This window comes from Artemia sp. Qi Xiang Cuo, unplaced genomic scaffold, assembly GCF_049724085.1.
Source record: "Artemia sp. Qi Xiang Cuo unplaced genomic scaffold, ASM4972408v1 HiC_scaffold_2955, whole genome shotgun sequence".
Lineage (NCBI taxonomy): Eukaryota > Metazoa > Arthropoda > Branchiopoda > Anostraca > Artemiidae > Artemia > Artemia sp. Qi Xiang Cuo.
This window is the reverse complement of record NW_028300809.1, coordinates 81,420-97,580: the sequence shown is the minus strand read 5'-3', so window position 1 is coordinate 97,580 and position 16,161 is coordinate 81,420.

The window sequence follows — 16,161 nt, the reverse complement described above, 5'->3', positions numbered from 1 at the left end:
ACCCATAGTTCCTAAAAAAGGAGTCAGATCAAAACAAAAAGTACAGCATTAGAACCGCCTTGTCCGAAATCCCTCGAAAGGAAACTTACCGCCCTTTGGCTTGAACAGCAAGGGAAATATATTGGCTTGAAAATCAAGAAAATTGACTTTAACCACGTTATTCTCGACAAACGGGATATTTTTTCTTTTTTTCTTCTTTTCCAGAGATCGCTTTGCACTGGAATTTATTATAATAAAGAATGACCTCTCGCCTATACAAAATTTTATACCCCACTCAATTGTAGTATAGTTTGGTAATGACATTAAAAGACGATCTCTGAAATAACAAACCATTCCATACATTGGACTTAGTTAGCTACTTGATTGTTTGAGTTTTGTCTCTTACTATTTAAAGGAATATAATATAAAACGACCTCTTGCCTATATTAAACTTTATAGGCCACTTAACTGTAGTATAGGTTAGTAAAGTCCAGGTTGCAGCGGTAGCTAGCACCATCATCTGGGTTGCAACGGTAGCTAGCAAACTAGTAAGAGACGATCACGCCCCATATTAGAAATTAATGTAACCGATAACTCCTGAAAAAAGATTCAGATCAAAACAAAAAGTACACTTTTAGAACCGCCTTTACCAAAACTTCTATATAAAAAAACTTCCCGTCCTTTGGCTTGAATAACGAAGAAATTATATTGGCTTGAAAATCAAGAAAATTGACTTTAATCCGGGTTGCAGCGGTAGCTAGCAACCTAGTAAGAGACGATCACGTCCAATGTTAAGAAATATAAAAGCCCATAGTTCCTAACAAAGGAGTCAGATCAAAACAAAAAGTACACCATTAGAACCGCCTTGTCTGAAACCCCTGTATAGGAAACTTTCTGTCCCTTGGCTTGAACAGCAAGGGAAATATATTGTCTTGAAAATCAAGAAAATTGACTTGAACCACGTTATTCTCCACAAACGGGATATTTTTTTCTTTTTTTTTTTTTTGTTTTTTTGTATCCAGATATATCTTGGGACTGGAACATGGTAGAGGGTTGTTCAATAGCTCATTTTAAAGGAAATTAATTGGGTTAAAAATCTATAGTAACTAAAATTAATTATTTCTAAAAGAGAATAAATTTTTCCACCAAAAACTGCATTTTTGATGTCTTTTCACACTGCAGTCTTTCAAACATAATCGTATACCAGCGGTAAGATTTGAACCCACGCCTCCGAAGAGACTGGTGGGTAACACGAGTGCCTTGGACCACTCCAAAAACTGCATTTTGATGTCTTTTCACACTGCAGTCTTTCAAACATAATCGTATACCAGCGGTAAGAATTGAACCCACGCCTCTGAAGAGACTGGTGGCTAACACCAGTGCCTTGGACCACTCGGCCAGGCTGCCTCTCATAAATAAATATATATGTGAATTTGGGTTGCAGCAGTAGCTAGCAACCTAGTAATAGACGATCAGTCCAATGCTAAGAAATATAAAAACCCAAAACTCCTAAAAATAGAGTCAGATCAAAACAAAAGTACATCATTAGAAATACCTTGTCTGAAACCCTACTAGATAAATAATGAACGTCATCATAGTTATATATTAGAGCTATGACGTGAATAGAGTACAAAAAAGAACGACACCTTGCCCATGTTAACTAAAACATAAATAGGGATTATGTAATTTCCAATAGTATCATGGCTGTAGAGATGGCTGAAACCTAGTTACAATAAAAAACGATCATTGGAATAACAAAAATTGCATACCTTTGGACTTAGCTAGCTACTTGATTATTTGAGACTCGTCTCTTACTATTTAAAAGAAGAAAAAGCCGTAGGCTTTTTCCTGTGTGTAATCAGTTTATTATCATAGGCAGCGCGCTAGCACTGCCTGAGTAAAGAACGATGTGGGCACAATGTGTTTTTTTTCCGGGTTGCAACGATAGCTAGCAACCTAGTAAGAGACGATCACGTCCAATGTTAAGAAATATAAAAACCCATAGTTCCTAACAAAGGAGTCAGATCAAATTACAGTAAAGACCGATCTCTCGCCCATATTAACTGAGATATGGTGGTTCCAGGGGTAGCTGCAAGATATCTAGATTGTAGCGGTATCCGGGTTGCAGCGGTAGCTAGCAACCTAGTAAGAGACGATCAGTCCAATGCTAATTATGATAAAGAACAAATTATAAACTTAGTTAGCTGTTTGATTCTTTGAGGATCGTTTCTTACTATTCCAAAGAAGAAAAAACCGTAGGCTTTTTCTTGTTTGTAATCCGTGTTGCTTATAATAAGGAACAAACTCTTGCCTATTCTATCCTGTATAGGTAACTTAACTACAGAATATGCTTGTATATCCGGGTTGCAGCGGTAGCTAGCAACCTAGTAAGAGACGATCACGTCCAATGTTAAGAAATATAAAAACCCATAGTTCCTAACAAAGGAGTCAGATCAAAACAAAAAGTACACCATTAGAACCGCCTTGTCCGAAACCCCTGAATAGGAAACTTTCTGTCTCTTGGCTTGAACAGCAAGGGAAATATATTGGCTTGAAAATCAAGAGAAGTGGAAGCTACTACAACATTCTGCCTAAACAGGATATTTTTTTTTCTTCTTATAATAAGGAACGGACTCTTGCCTATACTATCTGAAACATGCCACTTAATTACAGTGTATGCTTGTAGATTTATATTGAAAGACACTGTGTTAAAAATTCCTCCAAAAGTGGAATTGAACCCCAATTAACCGCGTCACAAGTGGCTTCGCTTACTGTTGTACTATCCGATACTTATGAAACGTATGGTTCAAATAAGATATGATAAGTGAAAAGAACGACGTGATGTTTGCACTGGCAGTTACTTATCTGGGCTATGATTTCATTTTATCTCATCCGGGTTGTAGCAGTAACTAGCAACCTAGTAAGAGACGATCACACCCCATAGTAAAAACTAAATAAGGTCATAACTCTTAAAATTAGAGTTAGGTCCAAACAAGAAGTACACTATTGGAATTACCTTGTCCAAACCTGTTTATGGCAAACTTACCGTCACGTGGCCTGACTAACAGGGGAAATATATTGCTTTGAAAACCAATAAAAATGGCTTAAACCATGATCTTCTCCACATAAGGTCTTTTTTCTTTCCGTTTTTTCTTCTTCAGTTAACTTAGGACTTGAAAAACACAGAGCTGTAATTGCTCAGTTTAAAGGAAACTGCTAAAAATAGTTCCTTTTGTAATTAAAAATAAAATATGTTTTTAAAATATATCAATTTTGACAAAAAACTATGTTTTCGTGTAAGTTTGACGGCACTAAACCCTTAAGGTCCAATCCGGCGGTGCTGATCTCCGTTTCGTGACCCTTCAGCCAGGAAGTGTATATGGGGGGCGGGGGGCCAGCCATCCTGTGCATTCACACACCCTTCCTGCTTACCTTCCCAAGATTTCTCCAGCTACCCATTTAGAGCAGGGTTGATCCTGGCTAGGTGTACAGATTCACACCACCGACCCGCTTCTCAAACCAAATAATTGGCCACCCCAGAGATTGAACCCGTGCCACTTGGAAAAAGAATTCTCACCCTAGCCTACGTCCACTTAGCCAGGACGGCATTTTCGTTTACAAGCTTGATAAATGACGTTATAGTCATATACAAGCTATAACAAAAGAAGGCATAATAAGTGAATGTGATATTTATACACACCTCAAAAGAAATACATTAAAAGACGATCATTCAAAAAACATACCTTTGCATATATTAGACTTAGTTAGCTGCTCCATTCCTTGAAAACAATCTTGTTTGTCAACTGAAACTTGAATAATTCCTGAAAATGTTAAATAAACTAATTTTATTTCACTGCAAAGTGCAAAAATATTTATGGTGTCTCATTAATAATTTCCATTTTTAATTCAAACCAGAAAAAAATTTAAAATTTTAATTTAGTTTGGTTTAGCTTTTGCTGCAATTGACTTGCAACGGAATTTTATTACACCATTGATTTTATTTCATCTCAGTTCAAAGTTATTATTATATCCTGGAACCAAACTTTTTTGGCTTAACCCGTAAAGTACGTATCTCTATATTGTTGCCCTATATTTCCAGTTAAAAACATCAATCTTTTTTTATTTTAGTTTTAAGTTCAGATTCAATAAATTTATTATGTAAACTGCAAATCTGGGTTGCAGCGGTAGCTAGCAATCCGGGTTGCAGTGGTAGCAAGTGCTGTAGTCAAAGACCTTCACGTCTAGTGTTAAGAAATATGATAACACATAACTCCTAGAAATGGAGTAAGATCAAAACAAAAAATACACCATTAAAACCACCTTGTCCAAAAGCCCTACACAGCAAGGGAAACATATTGGATTGAAAATTAAGAAAAGTGGCAGCTACTAAAGCATTCTTCCCAAACGACGTTTTTTTTCTCTCTTTTCTTCTTTTCCACAGAGAGCTTGGCACTGGAACACCGTAGAGTGTTGTTTAATAACTCATTTAAAAGAAAATTAATAGATCTAGTTATAATAAAAAACGACCTCTTGCCTATACTAAATCTTATACGCCACTCAATTATAGTATAGGTTAGGAATTCAACAGATAGCTTTGCACTGGAACATCAAAGAGAGTTCTTCAATGGCTCACTTTAAAGGAAATTATTGGGGTTAAAAACCTTTTGTAATTAAAATCCGGGTTGCAGCGGTAGCTAGCAACCTAGTAAGAGACGATCACGTCCAATTTTAAGAAATACAAAAACCCAGAGTTCCTAACAGAGAAGTCAGATCAAAACAAAAGTACACCATTAGAACCGCCTTGTCCGAAACCCCTGTATAAGAAACTTTCTGTCCCTTGGCTTGAGCAGCAAGGGAAATATATTGGCATGAAAATCAAGAAAATTGACTTTAACCACGTTATTCTCCCCAAATGGGATATTTTTTTCTCTTTTCTTTTTTTTTCTTTTCCACAGATAGCTTGGCACTGGAACATCGTAGAGGGTTGTTCAATAGCTCATTTTAAAGGAAATTAATTGGGTTAAAAATCGACAGTAACTAAAATAAATTATTTCTAAAAGATAATAAATTTTTCCACCAAAAACTGCATTTTTGATGTCTTTTCACACTGCAGTCTTTCAAACATAATCGTATACCAGCGGTAAGATTTGAACCCACTCCTCCGAAGAGACTGTTGGCTAACACCAGTGTCTTGGACCACTGGGCCAGGCTGCCTCTCATAAATAAATATATATGTGAATTTGGGTTACAGCAGTAGCTAGCAACCTAGTAAGAGACGATCAGTCCCATGCTAAGAAATATAACAAAACTCCTAAAAATAGAGTAAGATCAAAACAAAAGTACATCATTAGAACTACCTTGTCTGAAACCCTACTAGATAAATAATGAATGTCGTAGCTTTATATTAGAGCTATGACGTGAATAGAAAATCCGGGTTGCAGCGGTAGCTAGCAATCCGGGTTGCAGCGGTAGCTAGCAACCTAGTAAGAGACGATCACGTCCAATGTTAAGAAATATAAAAGCCCATAGTTCCTAACAAAGGAGTCAGATCAAAACAAAAAGTACACCATTAGAACCGCCTTGTCTGAAACCCCTGTATAGGAAACTTTCTGTCCCTTGGCTTGAACAGCAAGGGAAATATATTGTCTTGAAAATCAAGAAAATTGACTTGAACCACGTTATTCTCCACAAACGGGATATTTTTTTCTTTTTTTCTTTTTTTCTTTTTTTGTATCCAGAGATAGCTTGGCACTGGAACATCGTAGAGGGTTGTTCAATAGCTCATTTTAAAGGAAATTAATTGGGTTAAAAATCTATAGTAACTAAAATTAATTATTTCTAAAAGAGAATAAATTTTTCCACCAAAAACTGCATTTTGATGTCTTTTCACACTGCAGTCTTTCAAACATAATCGTATACCAGCGGTAAGAATTGAATATAATAAAGAACGACCTCTTACCTATACTAAATTTTACACGCCACTTAATTATAGTATAGGTTAGTAATTCAACAGATAGCATGGCACTGGAATTACTATATAAGATCATCATAGTTTTATATTAGAGCTATGACGTGAATAGAGTGACGTCATAATTAGTACAATAAAGAACGACACCTTGCCCATGTTAACTAAAACATAAATAGGGATTATGTAATTTCCAATAGTATCATGGCTGTAGAGATGGCTGAAACTTAGTTACAATAAAAAACGATCATTGGAATAACAAAAATTGCATACCTTTGGACTTAGCTAGCTACTTGATTATTTGAGACTCGTCTCTTACTATTTAAAAGAAGAAAAAGCCGTAGGCTTTTTCCTGTGTGTAATCAGTTTATTATCATAGGCAGCGCGATAGCACTGCCTGAGTAAAGAACGATGTGGACACAATGTGTTTTTTTTCCGGGTTGCAGCGATAGCTAGCAACCTAGTAAGATACGATCACGTCCAATGTTAAGAAATATAAAAACCCATAGTTCCTAACAAAGGAGTCAGATCAAAACAAAAAGTACACCATTAGAACCGTCTTGTCCGAAACCCCTGTATAGTAAACTTTCTGTCCCTTGGCTTGAACAGCAAGGGAAATATATTGGCTTGAAAATCATTTATATTCAAGAACGAACTTTAGCCCATAGTAATCCGGTTTAATCCAGGTAAACCTAATAAGAGACGATCTCTTCCAATGTTAAGAAATATAAGAACTCATACCTCCTAAAAAAAGAGTCAGATGTAAACAAAAAGTACACCATTAGAACCACGTTGTCCGAAACTCCTATATATGAAACTTTTTGTCCCTTGGCGTGAACAGCAAGGGAAATATATTGGCTTGAAAATCAAGAAAAGTGGCAGCTACTACAGCATTCTGCCTAAACGGCATCTATTCTTCCTTTTTTCTTTATTTTCTTCCAAAGATAGCTTGATACTGAAAGATCGTAAAGAGTTGTTCAATGGCTAATTTTAATTACAGTAAAGAAGAGTTACAGTAAAGAACGATCTCTCGCCAATAGTAACTGATTTACTGTGGCTCCAGGGGTAGCTACAAGTACATAATGACAGTAAGGAATTAAATTTCTTTGGAGTACCGAAAAAATTCAACTCTTATGATGGTGGATATGCGAGAGTGAGATCTCGTAGAGACGATTGCACTCACAGAGAATGCCAACATAAAAATAATAGTCGATGAAGAGGGGCATCTAATTCCTAGTGGTTGTGGTAACACGTTACCCAGTGTTAAACTCTATCATCATCTTTCTGGTATTAGCATCCGACGAAAGGTATAAAGAAGAAAGGCGTTCTCTTTGACTAATATCATAAACCATATCCTGTCTACGTGCCAGAACTGTTACCTGTGTAAAAATAATTTGGTAATGGTTAAAGTACAAGAGCGATGTTAACAGTGAAAAAGAGCGTAAATTAGCCCATGTATGAGGGAGGCCTTACGCCAGATCAAAGAGGATGGGAAACTTATATAAGAGTGGAAACAGGCGCTATTGTCGATAAAAAAAATACTTTCACCGCCATCTAGCGTTTGGCGGCACTTGGAGTTTCAGTTTAATAATAAGAGTAATTAATTTAATCAATGTAATTTGTAAAATTAGGGTATTGATAAGTATCTGATCTCGGTCTTTGACAGAAAAATTATTACAGAGCTGAAAAAATGCCAAGTGTCACCAAACGCTTGATAGCGTTCATTGTTTTTGTTTGTCGATACTAGCGCCAGTTCAAACTCTTATAAGTTACCTATACTCTTTGCGCCAAATCAAATATTATCGTGCGCAATCGTCTATCGAATTAAAAGATCAAAATCAGCCTCTGGATTCAATTTAGAGGTGTTACAGTAAAGAACGATCTGTCGCCAATACTAACTGATATACGGTGACTCCAGGGGTAGCTACATCCGGGTCGCAGCGGTAGTTAGCAACATAGTAAGAGTTACAGTAAAGAACGATCTCTCGCCAATAGTAACTGATATACGGTGGCTCCAGGGGTAGCTACAAGTACATAATGACAGTAAGGAATTAAATTTCTTTGGAGTACCGAAAAAATTCAACTCTTATGATGGTGGATATGCGAGAGTGAGATCTCGTAGAGACGATTGCACTCACAGAGAATGCCAACATAAAAATAATAGTCGATGAAGAGGGGCATCTAATTCCTAGTGGTTGTGGTAACACGTTACCCAGTGTTAAACTCTATCATCATCTTTCTGGTATTAGCATCCGACGAAAGGTATAAAGAAGAAAGGCGTTCTCTTTGACTAATATCATAAACCATATCCTGTCTACGTGCCAGAACTGTTACCTGTGTAAAAATAATTTGGTAATGGTTAAAGTACAAGAGCGATGTTAACAGTGAAAAAGAGCGTAAATTAGCCCATGTATGAGGGAGGCCTTACGCCAGATCAAAGAGGATGGGAAACTTATATAAGAGTGGAAACAGGCGCTATTGTCGATAAAAAAAATACTTTCACCGCCATCTAGCGTTTGGCGGCACTTGGAGTTTCAGTTTAATAATAAGAGTAATTAATTTAATCAATCTAATTTGTAAAATTAGGGTATTGATAAGTATCTGATCTCGGTCTTTGACAGAAAAATTATTACAGAGCTGAAAAAATGCCAAGTGTCACCAAACGCTTGATAGCGTTCATTGTTTTTGTTTGTCGATACTAGCGCCAGTTCAAACTCTTATAAGTTACCTATACTCTTTGCGCCAAATCAAATATTATCGTGCGCAATCGTCTATCGAATGAAAAGATCAAAATCAGCCTCTGGATTCAATTTAGAAGTAAATTGAAAAAAGATAACTGCGATTCGATCTGTACGTTGCGTTCTTCTACTAGCAAGTGGTTGCAGCAACACACCGCCTGAGGCTTACACTGCTGCGCACGCACGCAGCTGCACTGTACTTCCTCCCATGAACTGGCAATCTACTATGAATCCATTCTTATGACGCTCCCTCAATTCACTCGAGCACGTTGCCGACGTTCAGCTATTCATTTCGTCCTTGATGGATCACCAAAAAGTAAGGTTTTTGCCAACCCGTGATCCCAACGTTGTGAAGTCATTTTCCCCTTTCTTTCATTATAGCCCTAGAAAGCCGGATGGAATTGTGTTTTTCATTCACAACATTGTTTGATGTACGTTATAATAAAGAACGACCTTTTGCCCATACTAAATTTTTTCACAATAAAGAACGACACCTAGCCCATTAAAAATGAAACATAAATAGGGATTATATAATTTCCATCAGTATCATGGCTGTAGAGACGGCTGATACCTAGTAAAGAACAAACCATTACAGCAAAGAACATTTCATGTTAAAGATTGATCAATGATGCCATAATCATAGTTTGTAGCCAGGTATAATAAAGAACGACCTTTTGCCTATACTAAATTTTATACGCCACTTAATTATTGTATAGGTTAGTAATTCCACAGATAGCTTGGCACTGGAACATCGTAGAGAGTTTTTTAATGGCTCATTTTAAAGGATTTGTAGAAAAATCGATGAGGGATGGGTATGTTTTTCATGGAGATCGCGTTTCCGGGTTGCAGCGGTAGCTAGCAACCTAGTAAGAGACGATCACGTCCAATGTTAAGAAATATAAAAACCCATAGCTCCTAAAAAAGGAGTCAGATCAAAACAAAAAGTACACCATTAGAACCGCCTTGTCCGAAACCCCTGTATAGGAAACTTTCTGTCCCTTGGCTTGAACAGCAAGGGAAATATATGGGCTTGAAAATCAAGAAAATTGACTTTAACCACGTTATTCTCCCCAAAATTACAATAAAGAACGACACCTAGCCCATGTTAACTGAAACATAGATAGCGATTATGTGATTTCCATCAGTATCATGGCCTTAGAGATGGCCGAAATCTAGAAAAGAACAAACCATTACAGTAAAGAACATTTCATGTTAAAAATTAATAAAATAGAACGAGCCATTATTTCAACCTCCAATCCTGAACCCTTCAGGATCCCGGCACACTCAAGATCAATGTAGGACGCTCCCACGACAGGTCTTATCAGGGGAATGAGGCAACGAAAAGATATCGTCAAATCCTCAATCTGTTTTCTAATAAATACATTCACTCGGCTAGGTCAGCTTATCTTGTGGGAAAATGCCTCCTTGACAGGAGACATTTTCCCACCCAGAAGTTGTTATATATAACATTTAATATTCATTATAGAGGGCAATAACAACGTAACTAAAAAGGGCATGTATTAAAAAATTTGCGTTAGAAGATACATAATTTCAAAACGAAGTTCCTAATAGTAAATTTGGGGCAAATACTTTTGCGACTGAGAAAAATCCTAAATTGTTTGGGATAAGTGAACTTTTTATTACCTCAAAAAATGGCTTTTTAGTACCTAAAAGGTAATTACATAGAAACGTATTTTACAAAAACTATGTATTAGTTTGAGCTAACCGAGCCGAGTGGATAGCATGCTTGACTAATTCTACGTCCTTTGGGATGAGAAGGCTCCCATCATATTGGATTAGACTACCAAGGCACTTTATCTCGTTTACCTCTTCTAGTAAATCAAATCCACGTCTGAGCAGTGGGGGAGTTTGGGTATTGGTATTGTTAAGCATGACTTTAGTTTTCTGTGTACTGATTAACACACCAGCTTCTTTGGCTGCATAGCAGTTCCTAATTACAGTAAAGAACGAACTTCCAGCCCATAGTAACTAAAATAAGATTATAATTTCAGGTTCAAAATTGATAAATGATATCATAATTTTAGGTTGTAGCCAGGTCGCCTCTTACTATTCATACTAAGAAAAAGCCATTGGGTTTTTCCTGTTTGCAATACAGTAAGATTTCAGTAAAGGGACAACATTAATAATCCCCAATGACAGAAATGACGACAGCAGCAATGAAAATGATGATGACGGTGATCCGGGTTGCAGTGGTAGCTAGCAACCTAGTAAGAGACGATCACGTCCAATGTTACGAAATATAAAAACCCCTAACTCCTAGAAAGAGAGTCAGATCAAAACAAAAAGTACACCATTAGAACCGCCTTGTCCGAAACCCCTGAATAGTAAACTTTCTGTCCCTTGGCTTTACCAGCAAGGGCAATATATTGGCTTGAAAATCAAGAAAAGTGGCAGCTACTACAACATTCTGCCTAAACGGGATATTTTTTTTTCTTTGTATCCAGAGATAGCTTGGCACTGGAACATCTTATATAGTTGTTCAATGGCTCATTTTAAAGGAAATTAATTGGTTTAAAAATCTATAGTAACTAAAATAAATTATTTCTAAAACAGAATAAATTTTTCCACCAAAAACTGCATTTTTGATGTCTTTTCAAACTGCAGTCTTTCAAACATAATCGTATACGAGCGGTAAGATTTGAACCCACGTACAGTAAGGAACGATCTCTCATCCATAGTAACTGATATATGGTGGTTCCAGGGGTAGTTACTTGAGGTTCGACTCTTACTATTTCATTGAAGAAAAAGCTGTAGGCTTTTTCCTGTTATCCGGGTTGCAGCGGTAGCTAGCAACCTAGTAAGAGACGATCACCTCCAATGTTAAGAAATATAAAACCCCCCAACTCCTAAAAAAAGAGTCAGATCAAAACAAAAAGTACACCATTAGAACCGTCTTGTCCGAAACCTCTATATAGGAAACTTACCGCCCTTTGGCTTGAATAACAAAGAAAATATATTGGCTTGAAAATCAAGAAAATTGACTTTTACCACGTTATTCTCCACAAACGGGATATTTTTATCTTTCCGCTTGATTTTTCTCCTCAGCTAGCTGGGCACTGGAAAATCATAGAGAGCTGTATAATAGCTCATTTTAAAGGAAATTGCAACATGTAATGCCTTTTGTAATTAAAAATAAAATACTTTTTAAAGTAGAATCAATTTTGTCAAAAAAAAATTGCATTTTTGATGTATTTTCATACTGCAGTCTTTTCAAAGATATTTGAATTTTGAAGCAATAAACAGTTCATGGTAATGAACTCTATAGTAATAATAGTTATAATAAAGATCGAACTCTTCCCTATACTAACTTGCATACGCAACTTCACTATAGTTAAGATTACAGTATTTATATTATACATCATTATAGATTATAAAAGGTTCAAATGTTCGAAGATTATAGAGTTAAAAATTTTCCCACACCGGGAATCGAACCCGAGCCTGTTAAGTGAAAGTTAACTATCCTAGCCACTAGACCATATGGAACCATAAAGAATTACAAAAAGACGATCATTAGGATATCATACATAAGGCATTATAGTATGGTAAAGATCGACCTCTAGCCTATTTAAATTTTTACTATAGAGTTCATTACCATGAACTGTTTGATTGGTTCAAAATTCAAATATCTTTGAAAAGACTGCAGCATGAAAATACATCAAAAATGCAGTTTTTTGACAAAATTGATTCTACTTTAAAAACTATTTTATTTTTAAATATAAAAGACACTAGATGTAGCAATTTCCTTTAAAATGAGCTATTATACAACTGTCTATGATTTTCCAGTGCCCAGCTAGCTGAGGAGAAAAAAAGCGGAAAAAAAGATGCCGTTTGTGGAGAATATCGTGGTTAAAATCAATTTTCTTGATTTTCAAGCCAATATATTTTCTTTGTTATTCATCCGGGTTGCAGCGGTAGCTAGCAACCTAGTAAGAGACGATCACGTCCAATGTTAAGAAATATAAAAACCCATAGCTCCTAAAGCAGGAGTCAGATCAAAACAAAAAGTACACCATTAGAACCGCCTTGTCCGAAACCCCTGTATAGGAAACTTTCTGTCCCTTGGCTTGAACAGCAAGGGAAATATATTGGCTTGAAAATCGAGAAAATTGACTTTAACCACGTTATTCTCCCCAAACGAGATATTTTTTTCTTTTTTTTTTCTTTTTTGTATCCAGAGATAGCTTGGCACTGGAACATCGTAGAGGGTTGTTCAATAGCTCATTTTAAAGGAAATTAATTGGGTTAAAAATCTATAGTAACTAAAATAAATTATTTCTAAAAGAGAATAAATTTTTCCAATAAAAACTGTATTTTTAATGCAGTGACGTCATAATTATTATCCGGGTTGCAGCGGTAGCTAGCAACCTAGTAAGAGACGATCACGTCCAATGTTAAGAAATATAAAAACCCATAGCTCCTAAGGCAGGAGTCAGATCAAAACAAAAAGTACATCATTAGAACCGCCTTGTCCGAAACCCCTGTATAGGAAACTTTCTGTCCCTTGGCTTGAACAGCAAGGGAAATATATTGGCTTGAAAATCGAGAAAATTGACTTTAACCACGTTATTCTCCCCAAACGAGATATTTTTTTCTTTTTTTTTTCTTTTTTGTATCCAGAGATAGCTTGGCACTGGAACATCGTAGAGGGTTGTTCAATAGCTCATTTTAAAGGAAATTAATTGGGTTAAAAATCTATAGTAACTAAAATAAATTATTTCTAAAAGAGAATAAATTTTTCCAATAAAAACTGTATTTTTAATGCAGTGACGTCATAATTACTGTATAAGAAACGTCAAAACTGTAAATGGTCTCATTCATGAATACATAATGGTTAGATCAAAGCAAGCTACACACAAGTTAAAAAATCAGTACTAAAAAATCAAGAAAAGTGGCAGCTACTACAACATTCTGCCTAAACGGGGTATTTTTTTCTCTTTTCTTTGTTTCCAGTATACTAAACGGGATTTTTCCACCAAAAACTGCATTTTGATGTCTTTTCACACTGCAGTCTTTCAAACATAATCGTATACCAGCGGTAAGAATTGAACCCACGCCTCTGAAGAGACTGGTGGCTAACACCAGTGCCTTGGACCACTCAGCCAGGCTGCCTCTCATAAATAAATATATATGTGAATTTGGGTTGCAGCAGTAGCTAGCAACCTAGTAATAGACGATCAGTCCAATGCTAAGAAATATAAAACCCCAAAACTCCTAAAAATAGAGTCAGATCAAAACAAAATTATAATAAAGAACGAACTCTTGCCTATAATAGATTAGATACTCAACTTAATTATAGTTAATGATATAGTAATGATAGGGTTTTATTGATAGCTGAACTACAAATTAAAAGAAAAAGACACCAGCTGGATTTGTTACATTAAAATATAATAAAGATCGAACTCTTCCCTATACTAACTTGCATACGTAACTTCACTATAGTTAAGATTACAGTATTTATATTATACATCATTATAGATTATAAAAGGTTCAAATGTTCGAAGATTATAGAGTTAAAAATTTTCCCACACCGGGAATCGAACCCGAGCCTGTTGAGTGAAAGTTAACTATCCTAGCCACTAGACTATATGGAACCATAAAGAAGTATGATTTAAGAGCCATATACATATTATTATTTCACCATACCAATTATACTAAGGCCATCCGGGTTGCAGCGGTAGCTAGCAACCTAGTAAGAGACGATCACGTCCAATGTTAAGAAATATAAAAACCCATAGTTCCTAACAAAGGAGTCAGATCAAAACAAAAAGTACACCATTAGAACCGCCTTGTCCGAAACCCCTGTATAGGAAACTTTCTGTCCCTTGGCTTGAACAGCAAGGGAAATATATTGGCTTGAAAATCGAGAAAATTGACTTTAACCACGTTATTCTCCCCAAACGAGATATTTTTTTCTTTTTTTTTTCTTTTTTGTATCCAGAGATAGCTTGGCACTGGAACATCGTAGAGGGTTGTTCAATAGCTCATTTTAAAGGAAATTAATTGGGTTAAAAATCTATAGTAACTAAAATAAATTATTTCTAAAAGAGAATAAATTTTTCCAATAAAAACTGTATTTTTAATGCAGTGACGTCATAATTATTATCCGGGTTGCAGCGGTAGCTAGCAACCTAGTAAGAGACGATCACGTCCAATGTTAAGAAATATAAAAACCCATAGCTCCTAAGGCAGGAGTCAGATCAAAACAAAAAGTACATCATTAGAACCGCCTTGTCCGAAACCCCTGTATAGGAAACTTTCTGTCCCTTGGCTTGAACAGCAAGGGAAATATATTGGCTTGAAAATCGAGAAAATTGACTTTAACCACGTTATTCTCCCCAAACGAGATATTTTTTTCTTTTTTTTTTCTTTTTTGTATCCAGAGATAGCTTGGCACTGGAACATCGTAGAGGGTTGTTCAATAGCTCATTTTAAAGGAAATTAATTGGGTTAAAAATCTATAGTAACTAAAATAAATTATTTCTAAAAGAGAATAAATTTTTCCAATAAAAACTGTATTTTTAATGCAGTGACGTCATAATTACTGTATAAGAAACGTCAAAACTGTAAATGGTCTCATTCATGAATACATAACGGTTAGATCAAAGCAAGCTACACACAAGTTAAAAAATCAGTACTAAAAAATCAAGAAAAGTGGCAGCTACTACAACATTCTGCCTAAACGGGGTATTTTTTTCTCTTTTCTTTGTTTCCAGTATACTAAACGGGATTTTTCCACCAAAAACTGCATTTTGATGTCTTTTCACACTGCAGTCTTTCAAACATAATCGTATACCAGCGGTAAGAATTGAACCCACGCCTCTGAAGAGACTGGTGGCTAACACCAGTGCCTTGGACCACTCAGCCAGGCTGCCTCTCATAAATAAATATATATGTGAATTTGGGTTGCAGCAGTAGCTAGCAACCTAGTAATAGACGATCAGTCCAATGCTAAGAAATATAAAACCCCAAAACTCCTAAAAATAGAGTCAGATCAAAACAAAATTATAATAAAGAACGAACTCTTGCCTATAATAGATTAGATACTCAACTTAATTATAGTTAATGATATAGTAATGATAGGGTTTTATTGATAGCTGAACTACAAATTAAAAGAAAAAGACACCAGCTGGATTTGTTACATTAAAATATAATAAAGATCGAACTCTTCCCTATACTAACTTGCATACGTAACTTCACTATAGTTAAGATTACAGTATTTATATTATACATCATTATAGATTATAAAAGGTTCAAATGTTCGAAGATTATAGAGTTAAAAATTTTCCCACACCGGGAATCGAACCCGAGCCTGTTGAGTGAAAGTTAACTATCCTAGCCACTAGACTATATGGAACCATAAAGAAGTATGATTTAAGAGCCATATACATATTATTATTTCACCATACCAATTATACTAAGGCCATCCGGGTTGCAGCGGTAGCTAGCAACCTAGTAAGA